The sequence below is a fragment of the Crocodylus siamensis genome, chromosome 1, assembly GCF_052110815.1.
Source record: "Crocodylus siamensis isolate JL-2025a chromosome 1, ASM5211081v1, whole genome shotgun sequence".
In the NCBI taxonomy this organism is placed as follows: domain Eukaryota; kingdom Metazoa; phylum Chordata; order Crocodylia; family Crocodylidae; genus Crocodylus; species Crocodylus siamensis.
Window position 1 is genome coordinate 105,963,606 of NC_143395.1, and position 17,946 is coordinate 105,981,551.

A 17,946-nucleotide genomic window follows, 5' to 3' on the forward strand; every position below is an offset into this window, starting at 1 on the left:
ATCAGGTTAGCATTGTGCATCATTCAGATCTACATTTATTAACTCTTTGACACTTATTACATTTTAATCTTATGATAGACCTTTAGCAGTAGTACAGAGCCAAACATGATTCACCTTTCTTGCTTCAGACATGGAAGAAAGTGGTGTCACAACAGTCCTGGATGTCACCCCAACGTGATGTACTTGTTCTCAAAACCACAGACTACTTTTGCGGTTGTTGTTTTAGCAGAAGCCTGTAGCTATGCTGCAGGTGTTATCATAAGATCTCATGAAGTGTGGGAAACAAGAAAGCCAACAGGTGCTAAAAGGCCTTGCCTACCAGATATTGACAAATGGCTAAAGCCAGGCCAAGGGGTACAACAGTACTAAATGTACTGAAAAAAACTTATAAAAAGAACCAAAGCAAATAAGGAAAACAGAACATTCCTGAAAAGAACAGGTAAATATTTTACTGGTGATAGAAAGAGTTAAGAGTTTCCAGCAATAGCACTGTGCTAAAAATTGCACATGTAACTCCTGTCCTCAGTTGATTTCAAAATGAATGAACCAAATCACATTTCTGATACTGCTCTTTCAGATAGTTTGCAGAATCAGGCAGACAATAGTGTATTTATTGCTCTTGGCTCATATTTGGTAGGTATACTTCATAATCATGAGAGGAAGTAATTTTTTTAAAGGAAAGCTTAGATTCTGAAGCTGAATTCTGGAGAATTCTCAGAATAGTTGAATATTTGGGAGCATACCTGTAAGTGAGAGGAGATCTGGCATGACAACTTTTTTATTCTTTGTATATAATTAAAAGATATTCAAACTACTGGGAAATCACCCTATATAGTGCACCATCAAAATCCCTCAGCATGCAATGAATATAAAGTGGCATAGAAGAATTTTCAGTGTGGATTGCTTCTGCATTATAGATGCTTATACTGCATTTACATACACAGATAAACATGTGTGTGCAAAATGGACAAATGTATATTTATCTATTCACACACCTGTTGTAAACACACAAATACTTCTTTGAAAATGCAAATATAGGATCATCTTCATGCAAATTTTACAGATAGTTTTAAACACTCCAGACTTAGTATCACCTTTCCAAATATACTGGCAGAAAAGCTCAAGACTGGAGTTCTAAATGTAAGTCCAAGAAACAAAATACTGTAGCAAGAGGATACATTCTAAATTGAAACTGAGACAAAATTTGAAGTCAATTAATTTTAAAAAACATATTCCAAAACATGGGCTGATAATGGAAAAGTATCTTCTGAAACAAAGGCTGAAACAGACTCAGTCTAACCCAGGAGGTGCACAGCCCCACCAGGAGAGATGCCTTGTTGGACCTTGTGCTGGCCACGGGCAATGACCTGGTGAGGGGGCTGCAGGTGCTCAACTACCTGGGCGACAGTGATCTTCGCCTGCTGGAATTCACCATCCAGCGCAAGGTGGCAAAGGCCTACAGTAAGGCAGCGGCCCTAGATCTCAGGACGATGGACTTCAGTGAGCTAAGGAGAATAGTCAGGGAAGCACTGAGGTCCCGGAGGGGAGGGGAGCCAGGTGTCCAAGAAGAGTGGTCTCTCCTTAAGGAGATGATGCTCCAAGCCCAAAGGGAGGTAATTCCAACATGGATCCCAGGGGGCAGAAGGGCGCAAAAGCCCCCATGGCTCACCAAAAGCACCGAGGAATGTCTCCTAGATAAAAGAGAGGCGCACACCCAATGGAAGGGAGGGGCCATCACCAGGGAGGACTATTCTGCAGTTGCTCAGGTATGTAGGGGGGCAGTTAGGAAGGCCAAGGTGGAGATGGAACTGGGACTGACTTCCCGGATCAAGGACAACAAGAAGTCCTTTTTTAAATACATAGGGGGCAAAAAGAAGGTTCCGGGTAATGTGGGGCCCCTGCAAGACACGCTAGGAAATTTGGTCGTCACACCAGACAACAAAGCTAACCTATTTAATGACTTCTTTGCCTCCATTTTCCTGAGCAGGGACCAGATCAGCCCCCACACTGGGCTCCCTTCAGGCCCCAGGGGAGGCACACCTAGGCCATGGGTTAGGGAGGATCTAGTCAAGGAACTTCTGGAGGGACTGGTTGTATTTAAATCAGCTGGTCCAGACGATCTCTACCCCAGAGTGCTGAGGGAATTAGCTGAGGTCATTGTGGGACCCCTGGCACGGTTGTACAAGCACTCGTGGTGCTCTGGTGTGGTGCCAGAGGACTGGAAGAGGGCCAGTGTGGTTCCCATCTTCAAAAAGGAGAGGAAGGAGGACCCGGCAAACTATAGGCCGGTTAGTCTTACCTCGATCCTGGGTAAGCTTTTTGAGAGAATTATTCTGGCACACATCCATGAGGGGCCAGCAGGGGAGATTATGCTTAGGGGCAACTAACACGGGTTCATTAGAGGCAGGTCCTGTCAGACCAACCTGGTACAACCAGGTCACCAAATCCTTAGATGCAGGGGTAGCAGTTGACATAGTCTTTCTGGACTTTCAGAAGACCTTCAACACTGTCTCTCACCCTGTTCTCATTAAGAAACTGGGGGACTGTGGTGTCGATACCTACACAGTCAAATGGGTCACCAAGTGGCTTGAGGGCCGTACCCAGAGAGTGGTGGTGAATGGCTCATTTTTGACCTGGAAGGATGTGGACAGTGGGGTCCCTCAGGGCTCGGTCCTCAGGCCCGCACTGTTCAACATCTTCATCAGTGACTTGGACGAGGGGGTTATAAGCACCCTGTTCAAATTTGCTGATGACATTAAGATGTGGGGGGATGTGGGCATGCTAGAAAGGAGGAATAGGCTGCAATCGGACCTAGGCAGGTTACAGGGGTGGGTGGATGAGAATAGGATGGGATTCAACACTGACAAGTGCAAGGTGATGCACCTGGGGAGGAAGAACCAGCAGCTGGCAGAGGGTAAATTCAGATTAGACATCAGGAGGCACTGTCAGGGTGGCTAGGGTCTGGAACCAACTTCCAAGCGAAGTGGTGCTGGCTCCTACCCTGGGGGTCTTTAAGGCAAGGCTAGACAAACACCTTGCTGGGGTCATTTGACCCCAGTACTCTTTTCTGTCATGGCAGGGGGTCGGACTTGATGATCTGCTCAGGTCCCTTCTGACCCTACTAACTATTAAACTATGAAACTATGAAACTTTTTTTTTTATTGCTATCATGACCAGACACATGGACCATCTCAATTTCTCTGCCAGCTCTCTTTTCATGAGTCAGCAGTGGATCAAAAGTCTGTCGAATAACACAAAGGAGATAATACATTTCTAGACCACATCAGTTCATATGTGCCATAGAAATAAACAAGCATATGAAAGATGAATTTAAAAAGTTTGGAGCCAGTTCCTCTGATCCAGCCTTGCAATGAATGAAAGACCCAATGAGTGAGTTGAAGGGGCAAGAGATGTTTAAAGTTATATTTGCACTGTTATATGCAGCTGGGACCAAGTTTGGCCACTGATGTTAGTACATGATCTGATCTGCTCTAAGCTATAGTGCCTGCAACGATGCCTTACGGGCTTATTCCACAGCATTCTAGAGTTCCAAGCAAAATGCATTCCTTCCTTCAGGGATGCCAGGAGAAATAGTGTGGAAACTCTTATTGCAATATCTGCATTATGGACATGTTCCTGAGCTCCTGTCTTCAGACTCTTGCTGACTTTAAAGCAGATTGTGCATGCAGAATCATGCCCTACATATTTACAAATGTACTCGACTAGCAAAACAAAAACAAACATTCTCCCTCCAGATCTACAAACTTCATATTCAATACACTATTAAAATGCAATAGTAGGCAATGTACAGGAATGACAAAACCAGGGCTTACAAGCTACGATATAAAAAAAGTAATCTTTTATAACTAAAGGGAAAATATTCTGAGAAACTCCATGGTGAATTTGCTACGCATAGCCACTATGTACAGCTGTGACTGCTATAACAAGGAATAACAGTAAAAAATTACATGCGTTAAGTTTCCTTCTACATTCATAGTTTAAATAATGAAACATTCCAAATACATAAGCATAACATACACGGTATAAAAGTAAGTTCAAAGCATACAAATGAAGGGCTACCTTTAAAAATCTTTAAAACCCCTACCAGAGATTGAAAATATCATAACAGAAAACTCTGGATATTTCAAAGTGCTTGTGAAAGTAGTCTGATGATCATAAGGGCTGAACAACTCAACCTGGAATTCACCACAGCAACCCCTACAAAGAACTACTATTGTTGAAACCCAAGTGGTCTCATCACACAGGTGCCTATTAAGGTAAGGTTAAAAAAATATAGCCATTTTCCTCTGCATTAAGGCTTTTAAATACTGCAACAACAAAGTACAGACCACCTGGTTACTGCTTCACAAAGTTTGTGTTAGGCTTGTGGGGCCCTGGGCAGAATGCTACTATATAGACCTTAACATACAGATTTGAGTTGGTCTAATAAAAGGTATCAGGTTTTCACAAAGAACCTTGTCTGCCTATGTCCTTAGACCAATAAGGCCACAACCTATACCCCTGTAACATACAGACATATAACCTGTAACATACAGGTCTGTTCCCTTTAAGAGAAAGAAGTCAACCCTGTTGAGAGATCCCAGATTCAGAGCATTTGGATCGGCTGGGAGTGCCCTGCTAAGAATTTTATAAAGCTCCCAGAAGTGTAAGCAAGGGAGGAGGGAGCAAGCTGTGAATGCAACTGCTTCATAGAAGAAGACCAGGCTGTTGTGCTGGGAACTACATGAAAGGGCTCTTTCTTAAGTGTCCAGGACAGGGCAGAAGGGTTTTTGTTTTGTTTATTTGTTGGCTTGTCTGTTGCCTAAAGACTGTGTTACTCAGGCTGCAGGGAGCAAAACCTGCCTACAGAAACTAACAGACTGGGTAACCCACTTACAATACCCCTCCTTCTGCCCACTTGCACAGTGGATGACTACCATTACTGGCCTGTGGATATGATCTAACCTCATAAGGTCCTCCATGATGTGGAGCCTTAGGCAATTGCTCTACTTGCTGACCTCTTAAAGTGACTGTGCTGCATAAGAAACTTGATCCAAAGGTCAGAGAAGTCAATGTTATTCTTCTAATTGGCTTCAAAGATGTCTGAGTCAGACCTAAGTTGCATGGTGAATATAGACAATAATGACATTTCTCTTCAGGGAAAAGGTCCAAGCAATACATATTATAACAATCAACAAGAAAAGGGGGCTGAGCCAAAGGCGATTAGTTGTGTTAGTCTGACGACCCGCAGAAAGTAGGGCAGAGTGACACATTACAGACTAACAGGTTCTGAGAGGCATAAACTTAAGCAACAATGAAAGCAATAAAAAAGTATATCATTGCCTACAAAACATCATGCATCTCTGAAGTGCATATGAGGTCTTTAACGTGCTACCCTGCCCTGCCTTCTGCCTAATCAACAAGAAAGTGATTCTTACGGGTAGGCACAGACATTTGCCTACACACGTTACTCAATACTGAGGTGAATTCAATTATCTTTGTTTTGACTGGTTTAAAACCTATGAAAACTGTACCATAGTTCAGCACAGCATTGCCTGATCAGTTAATTCTGACAATCTGTACCAGAAATACTTATAGTATGAACTGCTGTGTAAATCTCAGCACTAATAAGAAATATAAGCCTGTGTAACTGAAAAAGGTATTCCCTGAGAAAAAATACCTTCTTGGTAGATGAAAACTCTGACTGCTTATGACTCATTGTAAATGGGTCTGATGATTCACTACTAATGATTTTTTTAATGTGCTAATAATCTTTGTTGGTTAAATTGACTTTGCTTATTTTCAAAGAATCGTTAAAATATGTTTAGGCAGCTTTCCTCAATGAGACCCCCTCCAATTCTGTAGTCTTTTTCATCGCTAGAACAGATATAGTAAGTCGAGCCATAGATTGAGGTTCATCATATTTTTCTGTAAATGTACCCCACACATTGACCTTGGAAGGGCCTTCTCTAAAACTAGTACAGACAGTCAAAAAGCCCAAGGCAGAATCAACTAAATCTATTCAGCTTTCTCTAAACTGCATAGATTGGACCATTAACAAACACAATACATATTCACTCAGTTGGCCAAGGCCAGAAAGTGGGGGGCACTCACACATGCTTCCCAGCTGACCAAGCTGCAAACTCCCCAGCCCTGCCACCCCCATCAGTTGCAGGGTAGGCAGGCAGAGGGGAATGGACCCCTGCTCCAGCCCTCCAACTGGGGTCTGCACAATGTGGGGAGGAAACCCTTGAGACTGATAGGTAAGGAACTGGTAAGGGAGGTGGGGCTGGGGTATTCGCAGCCCTAGCGATTAATTGAGTCTGCTCCGAAGCAGTCTAATCAGATCGTGTCAGAGCACGTGTATTGGAACTCCATGATGTTAACTAGAAAAGATAATCTTTGTATCAAAAAAGCGTATATAGGCTTGGGAGTTAGCCCTTTATAATTCTATTAATTTAAATTCATACATTCATTTTACCCTCAAAAAATGTTTCTGTGTAGATAAGGTCTTAGCAATGAAAGATGTCAGTACAATTCTAAGCCACCAGACCCAGATATATTCTGTCTTTGCCTTTTCTTGCTTGGTTTGACTAATGGCCTAGTGGACATACCACAGAAAAACACATTCTCTCAAGATTCCCAACCCAATTCTGCCCAAAAAGAAATCATGATAATTGCCATTTTACATTACTGGGTCAGCCAGAGTGCTCACTCAGTTGTTCTCTGCTTTTTAAATCAACTATTTGGCTAAATATATATTACTGTTGATAGTTTATACAAAAGGAACAATGTATTTCCTTTCTTCCAATTTCATTTTAAGGAATAAAAACCACTCAATCAGTCTTATACCCCACCCAGTAAAAATTGATCAGCCAAAAAAAAAGGAGAGGAGAGAGTCAGGGAAAGAGATAGACAAGCAGGCTGGTGAGCGAGCAGAATAAAATGGGGTTTATCAATCTAGATAAATAAATATTTTGAAAACCTGCAAATTACTGCAAACTGAAGTAATCATTTCAGCATTTTTCTAGTTTGAAACCAAAGACACAAAAAAGATCAGTTTGCATTTGCACAGTTAAAGATTCAAAGAACCTTAATTCTGCTCCCTGATATTTGGGCCGAGCAGAGAAATATATTAAGAGAAATATCAGAATCTGACTACCTATTAACTCATACTAATTGTTTCAGCAAGAGCTGATTGATTGTGCTGTTGCAAAGAATAATATTGAATGTTAAATATGAACTGATTGATTATTCAAAAATTATTTTTAATTGTTCAGCCAGTTTCTCTCATCACAACAAAAATAGAGTTTATTTTATAGTAGCAAGCTAAACTATATTAAATTAGCTTTTTCTCAGAGAGTTTTAAAAAAAAAATACTTCCTCATCTATCTCTGTTCTTGAATATTTTAGATTCAAGAAAAACTCACTCAGTAAAACTTTGAAATGATATGTAGGTCTTATAAATTAGTAATGAGTGAACCACTTAAAATTAATATAGATAAGCATCTGAAACTGCTTCAAACTTTCTTTGTTTGGAAGAATGACTGGACAACTTATGTACCCAGGTTCATTCATGAATTTTCCAGTGATGTTGGCAGTCATCTAAAGTAAGCCAAAAAGCCTGTATGTAGTACAGAAAAAATAATCCAATAACAGAGTTAAAAACATAAGTTCTGGAATGTAGACCTGACTGAACTGTGTTTAAGCCATGTTTCTGTAGTAAGCTACATTTTTGAAGCTTATTCCAATTCCAGCAGAAGTCAGATACAAATTTGAAAAATGGGCTGTGTGTTTTGCATTCTGCATTCTCCATTCTGGATGTTTTAACCATGATATTATGCTTACCTGTATTTTCCAGCATGATAGCTTTACTGTATGGACAAAATTAAAAATGCAACCAGAAGATTCTTTTTATATTAATTCTGAACGGCTTCTCCTCCTGACCAAAACCAGAAAGTTTACAAGAGTACAAAAGTACACTTAGATTTGTTAAAGTTCAAAAGAGTTTGGGGTTCATTCATTATTTGGGTCAATCCAATATCTTTTATTAGACCAACAGTAATAAAAGATATCAGATTTAAACAACCTTGTCTGCCTATGTCCTTAGACCAACATGGCTAGCTCCTACACCCCAATGCATATGGGGGGTGTATGTGTGTGTGGGGGGGGGGGGTTGTGTGCATACCATTATTCTTTTAATAGGAGATATAATAGAATCACTCTGCACTGAACAATTTAAAACAAATTGTAACAATGGATTAAATTTATGTGCAGGATCCTCTAAAATTATATCAATTTTCTAATGAATATGAACAATCGGATTTAAAAGGGAAGTTTATAAAATCTAATCCACAAAGAATTAAAGTTTATTCTCAAAATTAAGTATAATAGTGTGTGACTTCCCAGTATAGTCTCCTAACCAAGGCTTAGGCTACACATAATTCTTGTAGCTTTTTAACTATTTTGTTTGGAGTAAGATTTATAGGTAAATCAGTATAACCCCTAGAGTAGTCACAGCCATATAGGCAAAAAAAGTAATTACAACAATACTGGTTATTGATGTACCTGTTAGGAAATATGCTAATATAAGCACCTTTTGGATTTATAACTGTGTCCATACTTGAAGCTGTACTGCTTTAAAGCAGTACAAATTTTCATGAGAATGTAAGTTTTTATGGCTGTACTGCAAATAATGTGTGTCACTCCTGGCCCCCCCACCCCCCCGATTACCCTGTGAAAGTAACATTACATTTCTGTAGCACACAGGACAGGGATGTCCAACTGGTACCCCAGGGGGGCCTCATGCAGCTTGCAGAAGGTTAATTTTCAGCCCCCTCAGATTGCCACTCAGCTGCCATTCACCCCATTACTCCAGCTGCAGCAGTAGCCATGGTCTGCAGGCTCCTCCTCTCTCCTTTGACTTTCACTTTCTGCACCCAACCCAGGCAGTGGTGTGATATGGCACAGCACAGCCCAGTGCCAGGGGAGCCCACAACCTGAGGTGCCCACGCAGCATGGTGCAGCACAGGAGGCTGCATCCAGGGAACTGAGGGTGAAGTCAGGGCACCTGACTGGGGCATCTGGTGCACCATGACATGTGGTGCACAGGGGAGCCTGTAATTGGGGAGCTGAGGGTGGGTTGCCTACATTGCACATGTAGTACAGGGTGCAATCTGCGTGGTGTGTGGCCCAACCGGTGCGGTCCACAGAGTGTGTGGCCCCCAGCCACTTAGAAGTTGGACAGCCCAGATGCCAGACATCATCCAAAGTCCATTTAAGGCAAAAAAAATTCTGTTGATCTTACAGGCCTTTTTTGTGGCCTAATGTCCATTTTAATAAACAATAAACTAGCTACAAACAATTTTCTTTTATATCAAAACGGTTGGGTGGAAGGGTAGTTTTTTCCCACTGATGACGTTTTATATTGAACTGGCTTGACCAAATAGATAATATTTTTTCCTCTACAAATGTATAAGCCAAGAATCCACAGAGCAGGTACATCTCCTTCCTCTTACAATTATTGACTAAAACTCTGTAAATATGCAGTGTAGGATTGTTCATTGGGGTATATTTGGCAGTTCTACACTATGAATGGTTTCCCTCCTAATGTGATGTTTTTATAATTAGGCTGCTCTCATAAAGGAAATTTGAAAAACAGGTTGGGGGTAAGTTCTACTAAATTACACGGAACTTATCTCCCTTGAATGAAACTCATCCCAGTGGTGAAAGATCACATGGTATTATGTAGCACATACATGATCTTTTAAGTAGTGCTAAAACTCTAAAGGTTCTTTGGGTGCATCTGATATCTTTTATTAACCCAACTCAAGTAGTTGGAAAAATTCTTCTTTGCAAGCTTTTGCATATAAATACCCTTCATCAGGCTGAGGAAGCATCTGCAGTTGGTGTGTGCTTTTCCTGGATGGAATGAATAGTAAAGAAGCCAGAGGCTGGTCTGCATGCAAGAAAGCCAGTCAGTGAAGATGTAAAACTGAGGAGTCAGTGGGTGAGAGAGAGGCTGGGAGGGGAGAAGGGTGGGAAATGTATCTGGTAAATAGTGGAGAGATGATTGGGTTCTCTGTATTACAATAAATATCACCTCTTGTGCACAGGTATATGTTCTCTACTACCTGGTATTTTGGCAGGGTTACCATACATCTGAGTTTTTCTGAACATGTACTCTTTTTTGGACCTCTGTCCTTGTGCCCAGTTGATTTGTTAAAATGAGAGCAAATGTCTGGGTTTTTCCTTTTCTGGGCTGGCTGCTTGGGGCTGGGAGCAGTAGGCAAGGTGATTGGCTGTCGGGGATCATGTGCTCCTTGTGTGGGCCCCAGTCAGGTAGAGAGATACTGTGTGTGTGTGTGCGTGCACATGCACACTCAGTGCAGGAGCTGCTTGGGCAGCAGGGCTGGAGGGGGTAAAGCATTGCGGTTCGGGAGTGTGGGGCACTGGCAGGGCTGGGGGGGCAGGGCGTTGAGGGTTTGGGAGTATGGGACACTGGTAGGACTGGGGGACAGGAGGCTGTGGATCAGGAGTGAGGGGCACTGGCAGTGCTGAGGGGAGGGGGATGTGGGTTGGAAGTGAGGGGGGGCTGGCAGGTCTGAGGGGGGCAGGGACTTAGAAGTGAGGGGCAGAAGCAGGGCATGGGCATATCCTTGCCCCCCCCAATCATATGCCCCTCCCCCCTCTCCTCCCTCCCCCTCACAGGTGTCCTCTTTTTTGATACTGGAAATATGGTAACCCTAACTTTGTATAGTCACTGACACCAGTTGAAAATGAGGCAAAACTTTCTGAAAAATAGTTCAACTATAAAATTCTGCCAAATTAGAAAAGTAACCTGTTTCACTTATATCACATGTGTGAAAACAGTCCCTAAGAGCAAGGCAAAGCACTGAAAATCTAGCCCATAAACTGTATCTATATCCTACCCAGAAAGGATAGTCCATAAGAGCTGTTATAAACAGAATTTGTTCATGCATAATGCACTGTATGTTATTGTCCATGTAGAGGGAATTATTATCCACTACACAAATAAAAAAAATCACTACATGAAAATTCTTTATGAATCTCCCATTTAGGTTTTAATGTATTTGGAGTTGGCAGTTTATTCAGTTTCAGTGACGGTACTACGATCAACACTTTTTTTAATAGCTAGAGGGACATCTGTTCACTAGTATACAGGGTGGTCAATATGCCTTTAGGTGAAGATCAGCTAGTTCCTCCTTTCTACAGGCTTGGGAAGAATAGAGTTGCTTATAAAATGTAACAAATGTTTCCTGGATTGTAGCCAATATATGTCTGATCCTCCCTTGATCTTCATTTTCACTAATCCTTTTCTTTTTTCTTCTTTCTTTTTGTTGATATGCCAAATTTCTGTCAGTCTTGTTTCCTTTCTCAAAAAACTGTATTTTTGTCAAGTTGAATTAAGCATTCTAACTTGTTTGCCAAGAGCAAATTAAGTTCCACCTACAATGAAATCAAATTTCACAAAGTGTCCGGGCAATTAGCAATAATATGTGGTTACTATAACTCTTAAGCTTTTCCTTTTAAAAGTTTTCATATTCCATGCTCTTTGTTTCTGAATAGAGGGGGTGAAACTATCTTCCCTCTGGTTGTGGCCTTTGGGTACTCCTAGGCAACAGTATCTTCTACATCCATCCTACCATTAACCACCCATTGATATTCAGCCAAAACCTCACAGATAATCTATAACCTAAAGGCATTTGAAGTAACAAATTGTTCATTCTCCAACTAGAATGCTCTACTGATGAACCAGCTGGCTGGAACTGGAACAAAACTTGAGTATGGGCTTCTGAAGAACTGTTCCAAAGAGCACATTATATCATACATATTAAGGGAAATCTCCTGTGAGAACTGAAAATTGGCACAATTTCTCAAAACAGTACAACAACAAAAGCCTTTCACATAGAGAGGTTATCTCCCATGGGTTTATGATCAGGAGTTTAACTTCAACAAATTTCAACAAAACTAAATAAAAACATGTTATGATTCAAAATAAATAGAAAAGCAAAATACACCTGCTTGTACTACCATGCAACAAAGTTCGGGATGCCACTCTAACCATCTCTGTACCAGTGAGCCATTGTCATAGGGCACCGTGGGGTAGAACTTTACCTCCTGGTCACTCTCTAAGAGAAGCTTTTACTCGCTCCTCCTCTTTACCCTTGTGAGAACAAGAGCCTTGGGGAACGAGTTTAGTCCCTATTAGCTATATCCAGTTGAGCAGTTGTTTCAGCTCTAATGAAAAAGACTCCTTTTATTAAAAATAAATCAAAATCCTGGATTGCTTCCTAATGTCATTTTGATTAGTAGGATGGATTTGCTCATTATAGACTAACTAAATCAGAGATGTATGGCATAAGCTTTCATAAGCCATGACTTAATTTAGCAGATGCGGTACTACTCTGCCTTCTGCTTGACTTCAGATTAACACTGATACCTGTCTCTTTCAATTTGATTAGTTTAATCTATTTCGTTCATAAGAAAATGGATAATCTGAACATTGCGTGGTCAACCACAATCTCTCTTCCTTTTAAATCCTCATGCTAAGCCTCCATTTATTTTGTCAAAATTATGAGTATACAAGAGTTTTATGTCAAGGCCTATACTGACATCTCCAATATAGTACTATGAGTCAGATTAAATTGCTTGGATTACATCACAGAAGATAGGAGTGCAGTTCCACAAATTTTTCACCAGTCATATTACAAGATGGGAAGCAATAATTGGCTGTAACATATGAAACATGGCATTACATGGAACACCCTTTGTTAATGCCCCGCCTATCAAATTAGTTGGTTTTTTATTCATACATACCCACTGATACATACCCACAAATCTGTTCCCCCACCACAAACCTACTTCAAGTTTCTTTTAGACCCAGCATTTGAATAGGGTTTACAATTCATCTCATGCCCCTTCATTTTTTTCACTATCCTCTATATCCAGCACCTGCAAAGTAAAAAAGTCTATGATTTTCTTTTGGCTGACCTCTTCTGTCAACTCATTTTCTCTCTACTATTTAAATAATGCAATTGAAAGGCACAGACAGCAGTTAGGTGCCCAGCACCCATTGATTTGATTTTCAGTTGGAGCTGGGCAATTATCTATCCTTTGTGATCTTAAAAATACCCCCCCATAAATAATACAACAATAATAAAGACTTTGTTTCCAGTGACTATGGATCTAGTGAGGCTCAGGAATTCAAAATAAATCTTCTTGGAGCAGTCTTGCTGCTTTTCCTTTATTGCAGTGGTCCCCAAGCCAGGGCCTACAGGCAAAATAAGACACATAAGGCCCTCTATCATTGCTCACAGCCACTGAAAATTGAAAAATGTAAACTGAGGTTGATGGGGACAGCAAAGCAGGAGGTTGCCCATGGTATTTTACTTGCTCTGTTGTGTTACATATGAATAAGCAATGGTTGGGTACCACAGCTCTTGTATTCAATAGAGAGCTGCTGACTGTGGGGCTGGCCTTACAAATTACAGGAACCAGGGCAGAGGTAAAACTTGGGTAGTTAGCAGCCTGGACAGTTAGCAACCTGGTGATTTATCACTGTCACAAAGAAATACCAGAAAATAATAACATGTACTTCAATCATATAAATGCACAAATGTATTTTTAAAAATGAAGTAAAGATACAAACTGTTTAATTGCAATTCTGCCCCCTAGTTTAAAAAATGAATTAGTGAGTTTTGTTCCAATGTATGGAGTCCCATGGAGCAACTGCCCCATTTGCCCCTTCCTGTTACCAGCCCTGGGTGACTGCAACACCCATTACCATAGTGCTACTAAAATATGAATGTATGAGGGCCTGCAAAATTTCCATAAAAGTCTGAAGACAGGCAGTTTTTCTCTATTTCTCTTTCCCATCCCATTTTCACTTTCTCATTTCTGCTGATATAGTCTTTCGTGCTTCTCACTCTCTCTCCATCTTCTCTTCCATGCAACTAACTTGTTTCTCTCTCCTTTTGACTTACTTGCTATATGCCACATTCTTTGCTCCTAAACTCACTTAATCTTCACTGATCCTTGTCTTCTGTTCCTTATTCAGAGTGAAATGATTTATCTTTCAATGATTGTTAGACTGGAATTAATGTGAAACTTGTGATTTAACTCTGTCATTATAAAGTGGGAAGCTGAGACGCATAAAACACATTCAAAAGTACTATACTCCATCAGCTCTTAAAAGATATCTGAGTTTTTTAACAGAAAATGGAAAAGTGGTTGAGTAAGGAAGAAACTGGTCCACAAAAATACTGTTTTTGAAAGTCATTCAATGTAATATATTAGCTATAGATTTTCTGACAATTCTATGAATTCGGCAAGTTTCATCATGATATAATTATGACTCGCCTATGCCAGACTTACAACCCTAGACATTGCTCAAAACCTGTCAGTACTAAATTCAAAATTTTTGTTATAGAAGAAAAAGAGATGTTATTAACAGCAGTGCTGCCTATTATTGTACAGCTATACTTTGCTTCTTAACATTCCCCCATTTAACTTTTCAGTAATTTATTGATTCTCACAAGTCAAAGATTAAAGGTCAAAGAAATTTTGTTCTGTATTTATGGCTTGAGTTCACAATCCTATATTTGAGATAACTGCTGAATTCTTGGTTTTCATCTCTGAGTCAAATACAAAGGTCATTTTCATCTGTCAGAACAATGATCCTAATCTCTTTCCCATTCACTTCATCTTTCACAGCTTTTGAAACTTTATTTCAGCAAGTGTGCGCAGAAGATAAGCTGTACTTCAACTCATATTTCCTGGCTCCTAGATTGAGAGTTTCTCATTTATAACAGCTATGCTTGAAGAACATATTGTCATTTAGATACTATTTTTATACATTAATTTGCACTTAGATGATTTAAATAAAATGCACCTTATCCTCAGCTGAAGATAATAAGTGCAGCTCTCTTGGAAACAATGGAGCTTTGCTGACATAAACCAGGTGAGGATACGGCCTACTTTGCTAATTTGTTGAGCTTGTTGGAATTATTTGTTAAAAGAAAAACAGAAAAAAATAGAATTCTGGTTTCTATGGCATTTTTATCTGAAAATCTACCGATGATATTTTTTATTTGCACATTTCACATTTAACAATATATCAACCTATATGTTTGACCTGGAAAATGGCCAAATCTGGCATCACTCAAAGTAAATGGAAAGAGCCCTACTGACTTTGATGGACTTTAGATCAAAACTGTAGTTTCTGTGACCCACACAGGTAGAAAGCATTTTCTTATACTATCATGGATTGCACTACTAATAGCTATACTTGTTCATCGAGAGGCAGAATGTTAGGGGCTTCTCCATGATTTCTACTTCCTCCAAGAGGCCCATTTGAAACTACTCAGTCAAGCAAAATTCCCACTGAATATTGGCTGAGTATGAAGCTCACAATTAGTCCCCAAATGGGAAATGTTGCTTTTACATTCAAGGACAAATCATCTGAACCTTCAGTTGCCAAAGCAACTGAAGAAACCAAGGGGAAAGTAAAACAACTTCCAGGTTTGTTGGTTGAATTTAGTGAAAGTTGTGCCTTCTGTGGATATTACTGAAGTAAATGTCATTTATGTTTCATAATAACCACAAACCTGTAGGTGCAAGATTAAAACAGAAAAAAACGGGGAAAAAGAAAGCAATATTTACAGCTAAACTTTTGTACCCAGGTCTCACATACTGTAGTGATTCATTTTTACCAAGAGGGAAAGTAGGGGTATCCCTTTCATGAGTCAGATTCTTTTTCTTGTGGATTTCTTTGTTTTGAATATTTTCTCTTGTTTTTACTTCTATATCCGTGATAGTGATAAGAACAGCAGCCAAATAAAGCAGTCATCAAATTATGAGTCCCCTCACCAAGAAAGAAAGAAAAAGAAAACAATTAATCAATTAACGCATTGTGTCTGAAATGTAAATGTTCATGTAAACAGCTGTAATGAAAATAATCCCAGTGTAATTTGCAATTACATCATGCATCCATAATGTCAGACCTGATCTTGGTCACCTAAATTCTAGCTCAAAACTCCTTATGTTGATAATTATATTTTTTACTATCAGGCTCAAGTGCTCAAGATGCCTGAAGTTACTGAGTCTACATTGAGGTCACTATATAACTTCTTTTGTTTTCTGAGTTACAGAGCAATCTTAATTTCTATCAACTACCATGGAGGCAACAGGACCTCATCAAACCAGCCATTTATTTCAGATGCCTAATTTAAGGCACTCAAGTCTACAAAGATTGGTCATAGTTCCTTTCTTCTGAAGAGCTCAAGGAATTCCATAATCATAGAATCAATAGAAATCATAGAATCAGTGGGAAGGGACCTAGACAGATCATTGAGTCTGACCCTCTGCCATGGGCAGGAAGAAGCACTGGGGGTGGCAGAGGTCATAAGACCCCAGCCAGGTGCCTATCCAGTCTCCTCTTGAAGATTTCCAGGGAAGGTGAGAGCACCGCCTCTCTGGGAAGCCTATTCCAGGCTCTGGCCACCCTTACAGTGAAGTAGTTCTTCCTAATATCTAACCTAAACCTATCCTTCCTCAGCTTGTGGCCATTTTTCCTGGTGACTCCAAGGGGGGCCCTGGTGAACAGACTTTCCCCGAGTCCCTGCTGGTGGCCCCTGATAAGGTTGTAGGCAGGCACAAGATCCCCCCTCAGTCTCCGCTTCTGGAGACTGAAGAGATTCAAGTCCCTCAGCCTCTCTTCATAAGGCTGGCCATGGAGGCCCCCAACCATACAAGTGGTCTCCTCTGGACCCTCTCCAGGTTCTGCACAACCTTCTTGAAGTGCGGCGCCCAAAACTGGACACAGTACTCCAGCTGCGGCCTGACCAGCACTGTATAGAGGGGGAGCAAGACCTCTCTGGACCTGTTAGTGATGCCCCTGTTGTTGCAGGACAGGGTGTGGTTGGCTCTGCCTATTGCTTCGTCGCATTGGCGACTCATATTCATCCTGGAGTCAATCCTGACTCCAAGATCCCTCTCTGCCTCTGTGCTGCCGAGAGGGTCAGCCCCTAATCTATAATCATAATGCTGGCTCCCTCTCCCCAGGTGCAACACCCTGCACTTGTCCTTGTTGAACCACATCCTGTTCAGATCCGCCCACTTCTCTAACCTATCCAGGTCTGCCTGGATGTGGTCCCTGCCTGCCAATGTATTCACTTTACCCCACAGCTTGGTGTCATCAGAGAACTTGAACAGGGTGCTCTCCACACCCTCCTCCAGGTCGCTAATGATGATGTTGAACAGCATCGGCCCAAGGACCAAGCCCTGGGGGACTCCGCTGCCCACACCCTCCCAGGTCAACATCGACCTGTCCACCACCACCCTTTGGGTGCACCCGTGGAGCCAGTTTGCCACCCATGTGATTGTGCATTTGTCAGTGCTGCAGTCCCTCAGCTTGCCCACCGGAATTGGATAGGACACTGTGTCAAAGGCCTTCTGGAAGTCCAAGAAGATGACATCGACTTCCTCCTTTGCATCTAAGCTTTTTGTTACCTGATCATAGAAAGACACCAGGTTAGTCAGGCAGGATCGGCCTTGCACGAACCCATGTTGGTTACCCCTCAACATGACTTCCCCTGCAGGGCTCTCACAAATATGGCCCTTGATAATTTTTTAAAGCTTACATATGCAGATTAATCAAATATGTGACAGGAAAATGGGACTAGTATATACATAACTACCAAGGGGAGGGGGGGAGAGGGTTAAGGGTACAAGTATAGTTCAGCCCTGAAATATTACATCTATGCCATTTGGATTATATTAGAGGTAAATTTTGTATACATCAGGTAAGACAGAAATAGTCATAAGTATCCACTAATTTTGCCTGCTTATGTTTACAGTTATCTGGCTTGAGACACTTACCAGTAGGTGTCTAAAACTGGACACCTAAAAACAGAAACACACACA